The sequence below is a fragment of the Symphalangus syndactylus genome, chromosome 7 (assembly GCF_028878055.3).
Source record: "Symphalangus syndactylus isolate Jambi chromosome 7, NHGRI_mSymSyn1-v2.1_pri, whole genome shotgun sequence".
In the NCBI taxonomy this organism is placed as follows: domain Eukaryota; kingdom Metazoa; phylum Chordata; class Mammalia; order Primates; family Hylobatidae; genus Symphalangus; species Symphalangus syndactylus.
The window spans coordinates 76,831,771-76,850,757 of NC_072429.2; the positions used below are offsets into that span (position 1 = coordinate 76,831,771).

At 36.0% G+C, this 18,987-nt stretch overlaps 1 protein-coding gene across 2 annotated transcripts in view; it reads left to right on the plus strand.

Annotated features, from left to right (window-relative positions):
* The first annotated feature begins 3,080 nt into the window (after positions 1-3,080).
* The window catches only part of PKIA (cAMP-dependent protein kinase inhibitor alpha), an 88,006-nt gene continuing 72,099 nt past the window's right edge, over positions 3,081-18,987 (plus strand). The window contains exon 1 of one of the 2 annotated variants that reach the window (XM_055286571.2): positions 3,081-3,235. The gene's annotated coding sequence lies outside the window, so the exon portion shown is untranslated. The remainder of the gene's footprint in view (positions 3,236-18,987) is intronic. The other variant, XM_055286569.2, reaches the window with a different exon arrangement.

Sequence of the window (18,987 nt, forward strand, 5' to 3'; positions counted from 1 at the left end):
CAAGGGCTCCATGAAGAAACTGCTGATTCTAGGAATGAAGCAGGTAGTATACAAGTTGAGACTGGAGGAACTTATAATATCATAAAGTAAGGGATTGTTAATGGCCCTGCCACTCCTGCCACACACACACACACACACACACACTCACACATCAAAGGGGGTATGTCAAAGGAGCACAGGAACCTACTGAAAGAGCTTCCAATGGGCAAAACTGGAATAAATTGAACAACAAAATAAAGTAGTAATTATTACCAAAAGCATAAAATATAATACATCTCCATGAGTCTATAATATTGATACCAATAAGTAATTGAATACTTGGTAGAGAATAGACAGATCTCCTGTGCAGAATTCCATATACTTTATGTACACACTCTGCCCTCAGGGAGGTACAGCCAAAGTCCCACTTGTTAGGTTTGGGTTTCATGTAGTTACTTCCTACAAGTACAGTATGGAAGGAATGGGCAATAACGTTACAGTAGAGAAACCTGACAAACACTGCCTCAGTCAGACGATCAAGGTCAACACATCACCAGTCATAAATCACATCGATACTATAGCACCTTGATATGATGTGAGGAAAATGGGACTTTACCTCTTTCTCCTGCCAATAGTTCACAACTCCAGTCTTATCATAAGAAAAGCATCAGACAAATTGCAACAGTGAGGCCTTCTGGCAAATACTTGACCACTACTCCTCAAAACTGTCAAGGTCATCAAAAACAAGAAAAACGATCACAGCTAAGAGGAGCTTAACGGGACATGACAACTAAATTTAGTGTGGTATCCGATGGATGCCTGGAACAGATTTAAGGATATTAGGTAAAAACCAGGGAAACTTAAATGTAGTTAGACTTTATTTATAGTTAGTAATAATGTATCAGTATACATTCATTGATTGTAACCAAATGATATGGTTCAGATTTGTGTCCCTACCCAAATCTCATGTCAAATTGTAATCCACAATTTTGGAGGAGGGGCCTAGTGGGAGGTGACTTGATCATGGGTGAGGACTTCCCCCTTGCCTTTCTGGTGATAGTGCGTTCTCATGATATCTGGTTGTTTAAAAGTGTGTAGCACCTCCCCCTTCTCTTTCTCCTGCTCCAGCCATGTAGGGCCTGCCTGCTTCCCCTTTGCCTTCCACCATGATTATAGGTTTCCTGAGACCTCCCCAATCATGCTTCCTGTACAGCCTACAGAACCATGAGCCCTTCTTTATAAATTACCCAATCTCAGGTAGTTCTTTATAGCAATGCCAGAATTACACCAAGGTACCTTACTAATGTATGATGTTAATAGGAGACACTGGGAATGGGATATATGGGAACTCCTTGTATTATTTCCTCAATTTTTCTGGATACTAAAGCTGAAAAATATAGTCTATTAAGTAAAAAATGTAGTGATGATTTGATTATAACATCAGCGTAGTGATAGAGATATCTATAAAAACAGCAATAAGGAATTAGCTGTTGTTTCTATTGGAAACAAAGTCCCAGGTACTCCTAACATTCTTGTGGTTTGTTGTCTGCATTATGTTTAAAGGACATGCTAAATGCTAAATTTCAGTTAGAAGTTAGTGAAACTAAAATTTTCCCATTATACTTAATTTTTCCCATTATACTTAATCTGTATAAAAGGAGTATATGAATAGAATTCCATTTATACAGATTAAGAATCTCCTGCTCTACGGTAATATTAATGGGCTAATGTTATGAAAGTGAGTCTCAGAGCGATGAATTAAGCTGTTCTAGCCTTCAAAGAGCATACATTCTATGACCAAGAATTCTAACTAAGTTTTGTTGGAAAGCTGTTGGCTACATTACCACCTAACTTTGGGACTGATAGAGGGAATGGAAACATCTCATTTAGCAAAGGTGCTTCCCTGGCCTTGTGCAATTGCACTGTTTAGGTTGCTGGACAAATCCATAGTGTAAAACTGGCCTGTATCAAGTGATGGTCAATTCAAACAGCAAGGCAAGTTAAAAGAGGGAACTCCATTCCACAGAACCCTAGTGTCAAGGAACCTCCCGACTGGAAAATGACTCAACAGCTAGGGGGAAACCCTGGCTCAGCTACAAAGAGAGCAAATTTAGTCCCATTTTTCCTTAAACATTCAACCCTCAAACCTGAAAAGATTTGGGAAAGAAGCAAAAGGAAAGGGTGGGGGAGAGAGAACAATCTTGTTAATAGCTAGTGTCGATTTAAAAAGAGAAGGAAAGGGCTTATATGAATACATGCTTAATTTCATTCCCAAGGCAAATTTTCATAAATCCTTAGGGAAAGAGATAGTCATCTGCTAATGTAGATTCTGCTGTTTGATTTCCAAATGTTACAGCTGTCACCACAACAGTTTGCCCAATTATGTGGCAGGGAGGGGAGGGGGTCCAGAGCAAAGGAAGCAGGAGGAAGAGATCTTAGAGGGAACATCTGTGCACAAGTGCACCATAAACACAACAAAATCATGGGGCCACCCCACTGTTTCTTTGAGCGCTTTCTCCGGTTGGCCCCACTTCTCCAGTCTTTTGGGAGATTCCCGTTCTATTACGTAGGCGAGAGGGTGAAAGGTTCTAGCTTTCAAAATTGTGAGTGGTTTGGCTGTGTGCGTACGTGTGTGTGTGTGCGTATGCGTGTGTCTGTTCGCGGGGGGGCAGGGGTAATGGAGAGAGCTATGAAGGGCTTAGAAAGCTTCATTACCAATTTAAAATGTTTTTGTAGCGCTTGAATGTTTATCTTAAAAGACAATTCTTGCTCTCAAATTCATCCAAATGAACAATGCTGATAAAGAAGATGAAGAGGGTGGGAAACCCACAGGGGCAAATGGAACAGTCCATGCAGCCGGGGTGACAGGGGAGCGCTCGGAGGAAGAACGCTATGCAGAGAGAGCCCCCCTGGCTCTTCTCTCTCAGTCCATAATCCAGCGATGCTGCAGCTGTAAAAGCATTAATAGAAAATCAATCCACAACCTCGCGGGGCAGTGATCGTCGGGCGCCGTTTCCAGGCTGTCTTCCCTGGGGTCGGGAGCGGCCCCGCTCCCCCCGCGGCTGGTGCGGAATGCGGTGATCCGGCCCGGGGCGGGGATGACTTCATGAGGCCGGAGCTCGGCGGCGGGAGCGGAGGCTGCAGCTGGCAGGTGGGGCGCGGGCCGGCGCGAGCTGACCGAGCACTCGGCGGGCGCGGCGGGACTGCGGCCCGTGGCGGCGTGCGCGGGGACCTGCGCTGACTAGGTCCGGGGAAGGTAAGCAGCCCGGCTCCGGTGCGCCCTGGCCGCACTGCGTGGAGCTTTCCGCTTGGTTAATAATGGGGTTCGCAGCACGGAGGGAAGAAGGGGAGAACCCGGCTGCATTCTGCAATGAGAAAAGGAGCAACAACTAGGATGGAAATGTTGGGCGGCCAAGTGCAGAGGTTGGAGGAGCAGTGTTACTGGGCAAACAAAGAAGGCGTTCTTGCCTCTATACTCTTTTGAGCGTGATCTACCATTTCAGTGCCAGATTCGCGTAGACAGTGAAGAGGACTCAAAATGTAAAATAATTTGAGTTACTCTTTTGCTTTTTGTGCCTTTTACCTTCGCTTATTTTGAGGATTTGGAGCAGTAGGTCCCTGGCAGCAGCCTGAGGTAATCAGAAATCGTCCCTCTTCCTGTAGTCCTTGGTCCTCTCCCTTTCCAGTTATCAGAATGGGTCTGTGCCCCTCTCAATGTCAAAACACCTGCTTCAAGACTGAACCTTTAGAAAGAGCCTCTATTTGGAGGGGAAACTTCTCTTATCTTCTGGAGTTCAGCTTGGGTTGAGCAGCACTTGACATCGCTTCTTCCTTCATTTGCCATTTTCTCTGTCAATCATTTCATTGATCTTTTTCGGAGATGCTGTGCCCATTCACAGACCAACTCTTGTCAGCTCTTATCCACCACCTGGGTTCCATGACTGATTTTGTCAAGGTCCCAAAAAGGGCATTGCCTCACACAGATTTCTCATTCGGTATTCTCCCTGTATACTGTTACCTGTGTCCTTCCTCCAAATGCATGGAATGAAATATCCTGCTTGTGGCCCTGTACCAACATGTTATCCCATTAACTCCCTTCGCTGTAGTCACTGTGGCTACTTGAAAGCTAGAGAGGACAGATAGAATCTACTGGAGTGTGAGGGATGTTCCCTATGCATAGGCATAGGTAGAAGTAAAAATGTGAATGCCAGTCCATCCAGTTTTTCTTGAAGCAATTTTAGTCCAGCTAGATTTTGAAACAGCTAGCTGTTAAGATTTGGGACAAATCCTTTCCAAAAGGCAGAGGAGTCCGTTTGCCTCTAGGATTCCTCAAGAACCTCAAAAAGAGTTTCCAGTGAGATTTTCCTCGTAGGCAGTCAGAAAGCCAATGGAGCTGCCCAATCTAAGCCTCTGGTTGAGTATCCTCTAGTCTGTCTTGCCATTTGCAGGTTCCTATCCCTCGTCCTAGGATTTTCCCCACAGACTCCTTGCTACTGAGCCCAAGTGCCTATCCTTGTTGCCACCTGGAGATGTACATTTGAATAATATGCTGTGAAATGGTTAAGATGGCTGTTATGGGGATTGCAAACGTGCCACTTCACCAACAGAGAACAGTTGCAATAAGCCAGATTGTGGGGTATCTGTGTGCCAATGTTCTATTTAAAGGAAGATCTGTTATCTTTAAACTTGAAATTAGAGAGACTGACTCAACAGCCATGCAATTTTATTTTAGTAAATTAAATTAGAAGATCAATGAAAAAGAGGGGCAGAGTTGGTGGCTTAAAATTTTACCTCTGCTTTTTTTCCTCTTCAAATGTTATTTTTAAACAAAGATACTAGTATGGAAAATCATGTTAATCATATTATATATCATTATTGCCTTTCTGATTACAAATTTCATTTTTACAAAATGCACTTTAGAAAGATTTGAATTTGTTTCTTTGTCTCCATCTTCAGTATATGAGGCATAGAGTGGGGGTGGGGGTGGGCAAAGCCCACTACTGAGTGATCCACTCCAGGAACTGCCCCTTGGGGTCTTAATAACCTTATGTCCCTTTTTTATTGTTATTATGTGTCAAACAGGGTTTTGGTTTGAAATATTGACTTCTTGAGATTCTAGAATTTTTACTCAGTCACATTAACTATGAGGTAACAAAGAACAAGATGAACAACAAACCTTCTATTCTACCACCTTTTTTCTAGTATTAAAATACTTAACCATGTACATCATTATTCTGAAGTAATATTAATATAGAATAATGAATTTTAATATAGTTATTCTAAGTAACCTAAGGTATATGACATACAGATTAGTACAATTGATCTTAGAAATACAATGCAGTTTCTGTAATGTTGACAGTCACCTTTCTGTTGAAGAGCAAGTGCATGAGAATATCCTAATGATGGTTAGAAATTCGAAGTGTCTATGATTTAGTTTCTGAAGAAACTAAACTCTTTGGAAAGAAACAGGTTCAGGATTAGGAGACTGGTGCTGCCTAAGGTGGAATAATACTTGCTAGTGATTTTGCAGGTGAGTTGAACCCACTAAGTTATGGACTGGAGTTGGAGAAATCTTGTTGAGAAGAAAGAAAACAAGTTAGAAAATTTAATTTTCATTTTAGTACAACTGAGGAAGATAATCAAACTGAAGGGATTTCTGAATTTGGACTTTGTTATGTTTAAACAAGTTTGAGGAAACTTTCTAAATTTAGAAGCCTAAGCAGAAATATATGTATGACTTTATGTCTGAAACTGATTTATGACTTTATATCCTTTCCTTATAATGTTTCCTAGGGAGAGGAAAAACTAATTGGCTGGTGTTCAGAATTGAAAGAGGAATGAAAAATGGAAGGACATGCATGATTAGATGCTAAATGATTAGATACTAAATGAACTGCAGGTACTTTTGTGTTTGACAAGATAGAACTGAAGTCAATCTACTGCTCTCCAATTGTGTAAAAAAAAAAAAAAACAAAAAAAAAAGTTTAGTCTGCTAGGCAGTGAGCCATGATGGCACCACTGTACTTCAACCAGGGCAACAGAATGAAACCGTGTCTCAAATTAAAAAATAAAAACTTTTTTAAAAGTTCACAGATGTTGAAATGAAGGAAAAAGAATAGCAATAATAAGGCTCAAATAGAAATGTCATCTCTGTCAGCCAGTGACTCCACTGAGAATGGGTAGAAAAAAGTGCTATTTTGAAAGTTGCCAATGACCTCTTAATTGCCAGATTTCTATAATATTTCACCCTGTTCATTTTATAAGTCCTCTTCTATGTTATTCTTGGATTAAATATTTGTGTTTAAAAGGTATTATTAAGTACTATGTATCAGGCACTGTGATATCTCTTATTCTAATTTGTCATTAATTCCCTTAAAGTATCCCATGCCCAACCTAAACCAAGTGGATCTTCTTTCCAATTTGTACCCCATGGTGGCATGCCTATATGTTTTCATTTATTCCCTTAGCCCATCCTCTTACATGTTGAAACCTTGTTCACCTCAGATACTGACTCACTTATGAAGCCTTCCCCATACCCACCTTCCTTCCCCCACCAGATGTGCCCCTCTCTTGTTTAAATTCCTATAGCACATTCTATTTTGGGTTATCCTTTCATGTGAACATGCTTTGTCTGCTCTTCTAAAAAAGCTCTTGAAAGCAGGGTCTGGGAATAAGTTTTTATTACCTGCAACTCTATGGTGTCTAGCTACATATATGTATTATAGGTGTTCAGCAATTTGATTTTAGTGAAGAAATAAGTTATTTTCCAGAGTTATAAATCTATCTACCTACACTCCTCCACCAACCAAGTTAAACTCTTAATATATGTGCAAATGCTAATTTGGTTTTTTAAAAAATCCTTATAGTAATAGTAAATATACTGAGAGTACATTCAAATCATTATAATCTACAAAAGGTCTTATGAGCTTAAATGTCCTTAAATGTATACTAAAAGCATGGTGAGCATAGCAAAACAAATCTTTAATGAAGACATTGTACCTGCTTTCAATATTATTGTATTGAAGGCACCTTATGCATATGAGCATTTATCTTGTTTCAAGCCACTCTTCTAGGGACTTTCATCTTTGGTATCTCATTCGATGTTTATACTATGTGTGAATTTTACACTAAGAAAACTGAGGCTCAGAGATGTCACCTGAGTGGCAGAGATTTTTTGCATATTACCACCCGCTCTGAAGTGAAACAGAGTGAGGGAAAACATTGTAAAAACACAAAGTCAGAGCCATCAGAATAGTTTCAAGTTGTTTTGTGATTAATCTTTCCAGTGCTTTTTAAACTTTTAGGTTAACATCTCAAGTTATCTTCTCCCCAAGTACATACAGAAGCATACACATATAATTTTGCATACAAACGCAGGTGTTTGTGGATTCACTAAAGCTCTCTTTACAGAATAAAGAACATCTATTTGTGCTCCCTTGGACAATATGTGTGTCCATTATTAGCCCTTACATTTCCAGTACTTGAGATGAGGTTTTCCTTCTGTTTTTCTCCTTACTTTAAGACCTGAAATTAGAGCCCTTCACCAACACTGACATGAAGACAGCTGATGACTAGGAAGCAAGTGCTAGTGAAAATAGTGACTCAAAGAACCTTGATTCACAAAAAACACATGGAAAGGGAGCTCCGAATGTTACACATTCCAAATGACTTATTTAAGGTTTTCCAGTCAAAGCCATTTTTACAAAAAAGAAACTGTTCTCAGACTTAAGAGTATTTTACTGCCACATATGTGGGAAAACATTGCCAGCAGTTGATTGGTGTAATCTACTTTGGAATATATTCAGTTCTCTTAGGATGGACTTATTAACTGTCTCAATATTAATATTTCTTTATGGTAATGCCATCTGCAGTAATATATTTGCTTTTGCCAAGTTAAGGAAAGAATGATAATGTTCATCCCTCCTAGGTTCTAAAACAAGTACCAGCCTGAAAGAGCTGCATATCATTTTAGATTCATAAAAATGCATTCAAATTCTCAGCTGATACTTAAAGGGACTGGTACTAGCAAGCATGGTTCCTGATGTATTTAAGGAGCATTCAAAGAGGTGTGACAAGAACAACATTAGTCTGGAAAAAAACAGAGATGGAAAGATAGAAAACTCAAAAGGACAACTTAAGCTGTTACTTTCTTTACATTTCTCAAATACCTTTTTTGTACCAAAATAAGATTATAACTATTATAAGCATCTAAAATAAGTAAAATGTTATGAAAACTTTATAATGTGCTCCATATCAGGTAAGTTCATATTTTATAGATTTTATAATTAAAATTTTTTTTCTGGTAAAATATACATAACATTTACTGTTTTAGCTATTTTTAACTGTATAATTAACAATGTTGGGCAACTATCACCACCACTATCAGTTTTCAGAACTGTGTCATTATCACAAACAGAAACTCTATACACATTAAACAATAACCGTTCATTTCCTCAGCCCCTGGTAAACACTATTCTACTCTCTGTGCCTATGAATTTGTATATTCTAGGTACCTCATAAGTGGAATCACTTATGGAATATTCTGGAACCCTTTCATACATATTTGTTCTTTTGTCTCTGGCTTCTTTCACTTAGTATAAATGTTTTCAAAGTTCATCCATATTTCAGCATGTATCAAAATTTCATTCCCTTTTAAGGCTGAATACTATTTCATTGTATGTATATAACACCTATGGTAATTTTGAATTGCTAAACACTTTCAGTACATTGTCTATTACATTAAACATGGCCAGCATATAACACTGCCATATTATCTTCCATAGATGTCAAGTAATATACACTATGAAGGTGCCATATTTGGTCAAAACCCATTGAAAAACATTTACTTAATTCCAAATTGTTTTGTGACTTCAAGTTATGTGGTAATAAACAGAGTATATTAATACATATGTCTTTATATGTCAATACTTTTACTTTTGATCAAAGAATGCTTGGAGTGGAATTGTTGGGTCAAAGATTATGCCCAGATATTTATAGTTTGAATACTCTAGATACTGTAGACATAGACTATAAAAATCCTAACATTCTACAACAGATAGTATTACTGAATGTTCTGGAACCCTTTCATACTGTCTTAAAAATGAATGCAGATACTATAAGGAAATCAACTGAACATGATCTGAGCAAGGAAATATTCTCACTTTTTTCATTTCCAGTTCATGGAGGAAAAATGCTATACGCAAGTATTGAGAGAATTAAAGTCTCTCAAATCATGCATTTTTTTATCATAGATGACAAAGTGCATCATAGATGTCAGTTAAGCAGTTAAGTCTCGTAATAACAACGTGGAATAGTAGAAACATCTCTAGCTAGTTTTTAGGGTGTTTGTTTGTTTGCACCAGCAATAGGTTATTTGCATCAAACCTAATCTAAAATTTGGTCTGTTTGTTCAAATTTATGTACCTACATTATGGTAAATCTTTTTTTTTCTTAGTTTCTCTTTAATGTATGATTTTTAGTTTATTCTGAAATAGAATAATAAAGCCCAGTGATGAGTGTCTTATTTAAGCTAAACTACAAAATATTTGGCATATGTGAAGTATAAACAGAATTGGCAAGACTTTTAACCATCCTCCTCAGCAGAAGACAGTCTCTATTGCATCGGCCAGGAGAGGAGAAACAGAAGGCTTGCTGGAGATTGCATCAGTTTTTACTTAAACATTAAAATGCTAAAAGGACAAAGATGAAGCAACATGTCTTATAATATATGTTTGAGTAGCTACTTAAAACTAAAGGGTTGCTAGAACATTTATTTAGTTGGACAGACACACTCCATAGTGTAGCTGACCCTAGACATGTCACAACTGCATTTTAAAGTATGCTTTTTCTTCGGTTGATTGGGGTGGAGGGAATTATTAATAAACATTTCTCCTATGGTTTACCTCTATCTTTATGGTTGTCTGATTAAACCCTCTTTGAAAAGCAGACGTAAAACAAATCAGCATTCTGATCTTTGTCTGAATAAGCAACACCATGGCCATACCTTCTTAATGCACTGCTGTGGTATGAGACCAAAGGGTAGAAGCAGCAGTTTTTTGGTCATTGCAATAGTCACAGCAACACAACCTGCTACATTCCTCACTTATATACTGCAGAATCTGACCGAATAAACACAGAAAAGTCAGTAATACCTTTAATGCAATTCTTGCACAACTCTCCATGATCTTTCATACTCAGCTTCTCTGATAGTTGAAATGTAGGGGAAAATAACCAGAATGTTAAAACCCCTTTTCCATTTACAAAATGTAATTTTGCTGGGACTTGCAGAAATAACATTGAATCTGAAATTGGTGGGCATCCAATGGAGTCACTAGAAATAATCTGTCAAAATCACTCAAATACAAATTTCATTTAAAGACCAGAAAATTCTAAAGAGTAACTATGGTAATATATTAACAATTTAGGAAAGGAACATTATATATATATGGGTTTCTACTTATAAGGTATACTCACTGGAGAATAATGGATTTTTAAAAAGGATTCATTCTGAAAAGACTATTTTACCACTTTTTTAAACTAGTGCCATCAAAAACAAATTGTGACAAGTCACTGTCATCCAAGTTAGTCTCTGACGTGGCTCTCAAGGAAGTGAGTAGTTCTTGGGGGAAATGGCTTTCTTCAAATTTGTGCCTTCCTGCAGTGAGTCAAACTGCGATAAAATGGGGCTGATGTTCTTAACTATTTGTTACATGCCCATATTTATTAGAATTACCTAATAATCAGTAAAAAAGAGTTTTATGATAACTAAAAATGTACCTATTAAGACTCTCCATTGATAAAAGTTGGCTAAGATACAGCTGGTGATCCTATAGAAATCTAAATTACATTTTTTTCATCTTCTCCATATTATAGAATAACTCAGGATTTCAAAGCAAAGCATGAAAAAGTAGCATTTGATATATTTTATCAATGTTAAGATTTCTGGGGAGCTTATCAGCATCATATACTAAGATAAGCACTCAATAAACGTAAATTGTTATTTCATAAGTAAAATATCAACAGCATAAAAATTTCTGTAACTCAAGTGGCCACTATGATACATGGCTTTAATATAGGAGATTACAAAATATTAGTTGAACAACAAAATGAACTACTACCATTTATTTCTGAAAGCTACCCCCCAATACAAAATGACTGGTATTCTACACAAGCTCATTGTGATTGCTTTAGTAGATGTGGTAGGAGTAAATTATGGATAGAACTACCCTCTCTCCTGGTTCTTTTAAAACCATACTTTCTTCCCTCTAGGGTATTATAAGTTGGAAATTAGAGGTGAGTCGTATTTTAGTCTGGAATTTATCTAGTAAGCAGTTCAAGACACTTAACCATGCACCGTCTATTTACCCATGGCAGGAAAACATGACACTCCCCTTTTCAACTACAGAAGATGGGGACTTTTAGAAAACTCAGAATGCAAGATAGAGATTATAATGATGGAGGATTAGTCAGCACTTCGTCTGCATCTCTTTTTCAATCTCATTGATTGTAAAGAACACAATCATAGATAAAGTACAGTTACTGTCAATTGAAAATGTTTTCAACCTGCATATAGGTGTGAGATAGTGGGCCCTGTCACATCTTCACGAGATATGTTGGAGTGACTATTTCACCACAAAATTAAAACCTGACACTAAAATTATCTGACACTAAACAGTCCATTAAATAAGATGATGAATGTTGGCATCTTGCTTGGCTATTTGGAAAAGAAAAATCACTAACATTTTTAGGCAATACCTAAATGTTTAAATTTTTTCTAATAAAATGGAAAATGAAATAAAATGGCATTACGGTGTTATGAAAGCAAAGCAATTAGGTTAACCTCAAAATGTCTGACTGTAAAATTGTAACAATTTTATTCTTAGAGCTCTCAGGCAGCTTTTGATCATTTTCAAGTTCAATCAAAAAGCTCTAACCATTATCATGAATATATTCTGATCACTGGGCTTTCCTCCTCCCTTTTGCTATTTAATTTATTTATTTGGGGACGTTTTGGCTACCACTTATGTCTAGATCATGTCTTTCAGGAAATGAATTTGGGCTTTGAATCACACCTTTACCATTTACTAGCTGTGTGATTTATATGTTACTCAACCTCTGTGAGTTGTTGACTGATATTTAAAACAGGAAAATCACTGAGCTGTGGTGAAGATGAAAGAAGATAACATAAAGGAGAACTTAGTGAAGTGTCTGAAATATACATGGTAAAGGTTAATGTTTTCCATTTTTATCATTTTTATTTCCACTGACAACTTACACAGCCAGACCTCATTACTACATCTTTTCCCAAATGTTCATGAATTATTTTTTCTACCCCTCCCCATGTAAGTTAAACTTAGCCTTGAAATGACCCTGAATCTCACTGGAAAATGTCTTAATGCAGATACTGCCAGTGTCAGGAGAGGTTGGGTCCACCATAATGCGAGGTTGTTAGGCTCTGATCAGCAGTGGCTGTGGGAATTAGACCTAGCTTCTATTTTTAACTCTTCAAGTAGTTGATTGGATCACCTGGCAAAAGTCAATTGGCTGGTAATTCTTCATCTTATTTTCTTTGAATTGCACCACATGTCTAATCACTCGTTTCACTGGCTCATTATCAGAAATGATATTACGGGCATTAAATAAGGGTGCTTATTTCAGAATCAAAGTGCCATATAAAATAGGAATGTCAAAAGCCTTTGAAGGTCCTGCTATTTGGCTAACTCAAGTAGTTGTTTCTAATATGTAACTATTGGAGAAGTTTCATATTAAGTTGTCCAAAAACAAAAATTAAACTGTAACTCCATTGTAGGTCATACTTTTGTTGGTCTATGACACATTTCTATTTTATTGAAGCCTGAAGAATTTACATAGACAGTGCAAGCATTATTATTCAGGGACTTGTTTATTATTAGGTGCTACTGATTAGATTTGATGAATAGCAAAACTGTTAAACAAAAGAAAAAAAAATAGCAAGTACAAAAACTGTGTAGGACCTTATATTTAATATGTAAATCACATTATTTACAGGGGAGAATTTTGTGGTGAGCGAGAACTGCAGCCAAATTTGTGATAATTTATTGCAGTTGGTAGAGCCTCTTCATGTGTTCCTGGGAACAGAATAACTTCACTTTTTCAAGTAGAAAGTATAAATCATCAGTGTAAGTTTGTCTTAAATTTCCAAGGCAATATTGTTAATCCCTATTTAAATACTGAATTGATTGGCTGTTTACCAAAGGCTTGAGGGGTAAATTTGGGGCATAGTCTGATTTAAGATGAGATGTTGGAAACAATAAAAATACCTGCTTTAAACATGTATGTACATACAAGTATACACATATATTACACATATTTTATGTATATTATAAACTATATGTATATGTGTATCTATGTATTCATTAATATTTTCTTCCTATTTCAAATATTTGATTCCTTGAAAGTTGGATTTCATTTAAAATAAAGAGACAAGTGCTTGGAAAAGCATGTGAAAAATCTTTGTTTCCAGAGCCAAGTTTAGCAAGGAAAACTTTTTTCACTGGCAGTTTGTTTTTCAAAGTTATAAGAATATGTTTAAGATTTTAAAGTGATTTAATAAATGAGTATGAATACGAATTTACCTATTTCAGATTGCTATATATGCATATTAATTTTAACGTATACATTTATCTGTTTAAGCTTTTCTGAACTAGATCTTACCAGGTTATAACTACTGTCCAATTATGTAAGAACAACAGTATAGTTGCCTTTCAGCTTGAAAAATGCACCTGTTTCATTTTGTTATTTTTTTAACCCATAAGTTATTTGGCCTTCCATCAGCTTTTCTGTCTTGAGGAATAAATTTTCCAATGCATAATAAATTATTTTGTACATCTATGTTTCATGCCACAATTTTTTAGTGTCTCACAAAGTTCTAACTTGGAAGGTTCTCATTTAAATCAAGTTTTTCAGAATATAGACTTGTTCTTTGTGAATTGTCAGATCTGTTTGTTAGGTATTTCTCCCATTTTGGAGAATGAGTAGAGAAAGGGAGGAAGAAAACTGTACCATGGGACATTTCAGTTCTTTTTCTATACTTAACGCTAATAACATGCCTTCTCTTAGTAAAGCGAGAAAGCTGAGAACTGCAGTTAAATAGCCCAAGGTAGGACATAGGTGAAAAATACTAAAATTTGTTCAAGTACAGTAAGAGAACCAAATTTGGTCTGGCATTTAATTTAGTCTTCCTCAGTACCCTAACCCAAGTAGTATACTAGTAACTAGATTTTTAAAAAACAGCCATTTGTTGACTAATGGTGCCTATTTTTGTTTCTGCTTCATTTTAACTTTGTTTCATAACACTGTTATACAGAGGCTTATTTTAACAAATGCCATTAGTTGGATCATTGAGTTTTTCTTCTGCTTTATAACTGATTAGCTCTACAATTCAAAAATGCTTAAAGGCCAGACCTGTCAATTAGAAAATATAAGCACAATAGAAGTGATGTTTCTAAAATTAACTCTGGAATACATCTCTGTTAATGTTAAATACATATAATCTGGGACTAGGTGCAGTGGCTCATGCCAGTAATCTCAGTGATTCAGGAGGCTGAGGCAGGAGGGTCACTTAAGGCCACAAGTTCAAGACCAGCCTGGCCAACATAGTGAGACCCTGTCTCTACAAAAAAAAAAAAAAAAATTACAAGTCCAGGCATGGTGGCTCATGCCTGTAATCTCAGCACTTCGGGTGGCCAAGGTGGGGGAATCACCTGAGGCCAAGAGTTAGAGATTAGCTTGTACTGTAGCGAGACCTAGTCTGTACAAAAAAAAAGAAATTCCTTCTGGATCATTTCTAGAACACAAATATTTGTGACATTTCTTTAGTGTTTTCATTTTTATTAAGTGTTATATACTCATATTTCATATAAACTTTGTATTAATTTTAATACTAGTTTAGAAATTTTAATTTAGTGCAAATACACCAACTAATGTTGAAATTGCTAAAACTTTAGGGTCAAAATTATTTCAAAGGTTATTGGAGTTACTGTTCTGGTTTCTAGTAATTGGTGTCTCCAATAAATGCATCAGAAAGACAAAAATAGCCATGGTTCAGAGTGTCTGCCCTATTAATAACATACCATGATATAGCTTACGGATATGGATATTAACAAAATGATTTATTTTAGAACATCATTTATAGCCTGTAAAACGATTTGCCAACTGATAGGCAACCTTTGACAATAAAATATACCTGCTACTTCCTTTTTTGCAAATTCATTGTACCACATCAGCGTTATCTCAATAGTGTGATCAAGAGATGACTAGTAATGCTCATTCTCTGTAATTCACATCTTACCAAGTATTAACAAAATATGGAGTGGGCAACAATTCTATAGTATTTGATCAGATTTTCGTTTAAACTCAAGTATGATCTATATTCCATAATGCTTTTATATCTACCACTTCACTTAAGTAAAAGAAAGTTTTCTAGAGTTTTTATGTCAGTTTTCAAGTTGATCAGTCTTTTTTAAACATTTTTAACAATTAAAAATACTAATTTGTGCATGGTTAATTAAATATAAATATTGAAATAGTCTATGAAATAGATGAAATGATCAAACAAACAAAAGTATGGGAATATCCTTTAAAACATACAAATTTTCAATGTATTTAGATTATTTATGCTAAACTTTATTCATTTACATAACAGGTCACAGGTGTTGCCTTTACTATTAAATAAGATTCTTAGAGTAGAAAATAACATATAATTAATTTTTTTGTAAAATGTTAAGTGCAAAGACCACAGCATTAAACAATAAATGATGCATATATAGAGGAAAATATTAAAAGGAAATTTAAAATTTAAAAGTCAATTATCAATGGTTAAATCAAGCAGCAGAGAGTCAGTGAGATCACATTTTTTTATTTGCAAATTTATTCAATGTGTATATATTACTTGTAGAACTGCATAAAAAGAAATTCATGTTTGGATGTTCTTTACCATCTAAACATTGCTAAGAATGTGGCTGAAATGTTCACTTTTTATGTAGATTTCTGGAAAATCTAGGCTGGCCTTGAAAATATTAAGTATGGTAGGAGGTAAGTTTTCCCTCATCCTAAAATTATGATAATAAATTATATTTTTAAAGTATCACATAATTTTCAAAGCATTTTTATAGCCATTGTCTTATTGGACATTACCAACTCTCCAAAGTTGGCAGAACTAGAATTGTCCTTATTTTGCAGACAGTGAATCCGAAGTTCATGAAATGTAGTAATTTGCTCTCTTAAGCAGTATACACAATTACTAAGTGTTAGAGCAAGAATTCAAGCCTGTTTTGTGCCATGGCCAATCTAGTGCTGCCCTCTATCCTATAGGAACTGGTATGTTTAAGAGTTAAGTACAAACATGGAAATAAGCCTGGTCTGCTTCTAGTTATAAATTCACTTACAAACCTCACTGGATCCTGAACTAGGAAAATCTGTAAGGGTTATTTACTTTCATCAACCCAAAGATGAACATGTTAAACACGTTCTTAGATTTAATTAAACTTCTTTTATTTTTCACCATATCTTTGTGTCTATCAGCAGCTCCTCTTGAGTATACCATGGCTTCATTTAAAGAGTTGCATTGCTTAAAAAATAAACATTGACATTGCTGATCACTTACCCGTGTTAAATATGCCAGTCTAGTTTGCATTCACATAATGCTGACATGAGATTATATCATTTTATTATACACACACACATTTACTAGGTCTAATTTAAGTAGTAAGTTTTGGTCCTTACTAGAACATGATTTATATAATTGGCAACCTAATTGTAAGATGCAGTAATATAATCTATCATTTTAAAAGATAACTGACATTCACAGAATTCTCTCCTATAACTGCATTGGGAAGTTTTCAGGGATTTCTACTAAGCTTCTGTTAAGGATAAAATTTTTTGAAAACAGGTCACTTATAAGATCTGCTTTAGTTTGTTAATGCTTCCGAAATATCACCACTGTAACCTGCTTTTTAAAACAGCCTGACACCTACTAAGTACCCTTTTGCCGCCTACAAGAAAGCATTTATATTTTTAATTTTAGTGAAGAGTTCTTGATTTAAGAATTAGTCATTTGCTGTCATTTGAATTTCAAGTATGTTGTAAGTACTTGAGGTTCTTTCTGTATGAATTTTCAGCAGAGTTTTTACATTTTTTGTCATTAATTTCATCTTTCACTTGGGATCAGCCAAATCAAAAAGTTTATGTTCTACCCTTTCTTAGTTCTCTTCATTGCAAATATTCATAACCTTCTCAAAAATAATATCATGGCTTGAAACTGTTTATTGACAACCAATAATGCCAGAAATTAGTGATTCTGGTTTTCAGTTGAAAAAGCAAAATGAGAAACTGAAGAAATAGCGTTTTTCCTCCATTTAGCTGATCAGCTATTCACATCAGTGATCATTAGCTTTTGAGGCTAAGGATACAAATGTTAATGTTTTGTATACTCACAGAAGTGAAAAATAATGTAACAGTTATTCTGTTTAGTCTGTGCTAAGCACTATTCTAAAACCAAATGAATTTCTCCTAACAGCAGCCCTAAAAGGTAGGCATTATTATTACCTTTTTGACAGATGGGCAAATTGAGGCACAGAACAATTGAGTAAAGTACCTGTAGTCACACAGCTAATAAAGCACACAGATAGGATTTAAACACCAGGTGGTCTGTTTTGAGACTCCACATTCCACCCCCACAGTTAATATAAGGGTTTGGATCCCTACTCTTTGTTGTATGGCCATTTAATTGCTTTGTGGAAAGAAAGGGAAGGAGGAGAGAGAGGGAAGAAGGCAGGAGAGATGGCAAATTCCTGCTAGCTGGTTGACACAGTGTGCTATAATTTATAATGAAGTTCGACTTAAGGACTTGTAAAGATTTCAATAGAATAGTCTTAAATGTTCACTAATGAAGTATGTGGTAATATCAGATGGAGATAGCAAGTGAATTTCAATTTAGTAATAACCATAATTGAAATATAATAGCAGTCTCATATTTGGAACAAATAAAATCCAAGTAACTTTTTAACTTTTAAGTTCAGGGGTACATGTGCAGGTTTGTTATATAGGTAAACTTGTGTCATGGGGGTTTGTTGTACAAATTATTTCATCACCTAGGTATTAAGCCTAGTACCCATTACTTTTCCAATTTGAGTAATTTTCACAGGAATAATTCTACCTTTTCTTAAAATTATTAGGTATTTTTTCACCCCCAACACTCAAAGCTTATTTAATATTAATAAAATTTTACCTTTTATAAAAGTCCATAAATTTTAGCAAGGTTGTAAATTAGGCTTAAATTATGAAAAACAAAAAACAAACAAACAAATTTAGAGCTTTTAGCCAAAGGAAAGCACCCTCATCCCCCTCCAGCCCACCCCTGCTCATTTCTATCATAACTGCTTCCCTAAGAAAGAAGAAATTTTTCTAGGCGGAGCTTGCAGTGAGCCAAGATTGTGCCACTGCACTCCAGCCTGGGCGACAGAGCGAGACTCTGTCTCAAAAAAAAAAAAAAGAAAAAAAAAAAAGAAGAAGAAGAAATTTTTCTGATTGGTCAGATTCAATTGAACATTCACTGAGCCATATTTTACTATTGCATAGGGTCACTGTATTTAAAGATACAAAGCAGGCTGGACGCAGTGGCTCACACCTATGTAATCCCAGCACTTTGGGAGGCTGAGGCAGGCAGATCACTTAAGACCAGGAGATCGAGACCAGCCTGGCCAAAATGGTGATATCCCTTAACTACTAAAAATATTAAATACAAAAAATTAGCCAGGCATGGTAGGGTGTGCCTGTAATCTCAGCTACTTGGGAAGCTGAGGCATGAGAACCCCTTGAATCCGAGAGGTAGAGGTTGCAGTGAGCCAAGATGGCACCACTGCACTCCTGGGTGACAGAGCAACAGAGCGACTCTGTCTCAGAAAAAATAAAAATAAAAAAAGTACAAAGCAATGGTGCCCACATTCTTATTTGTCCAGAGCCTGGTCTTGT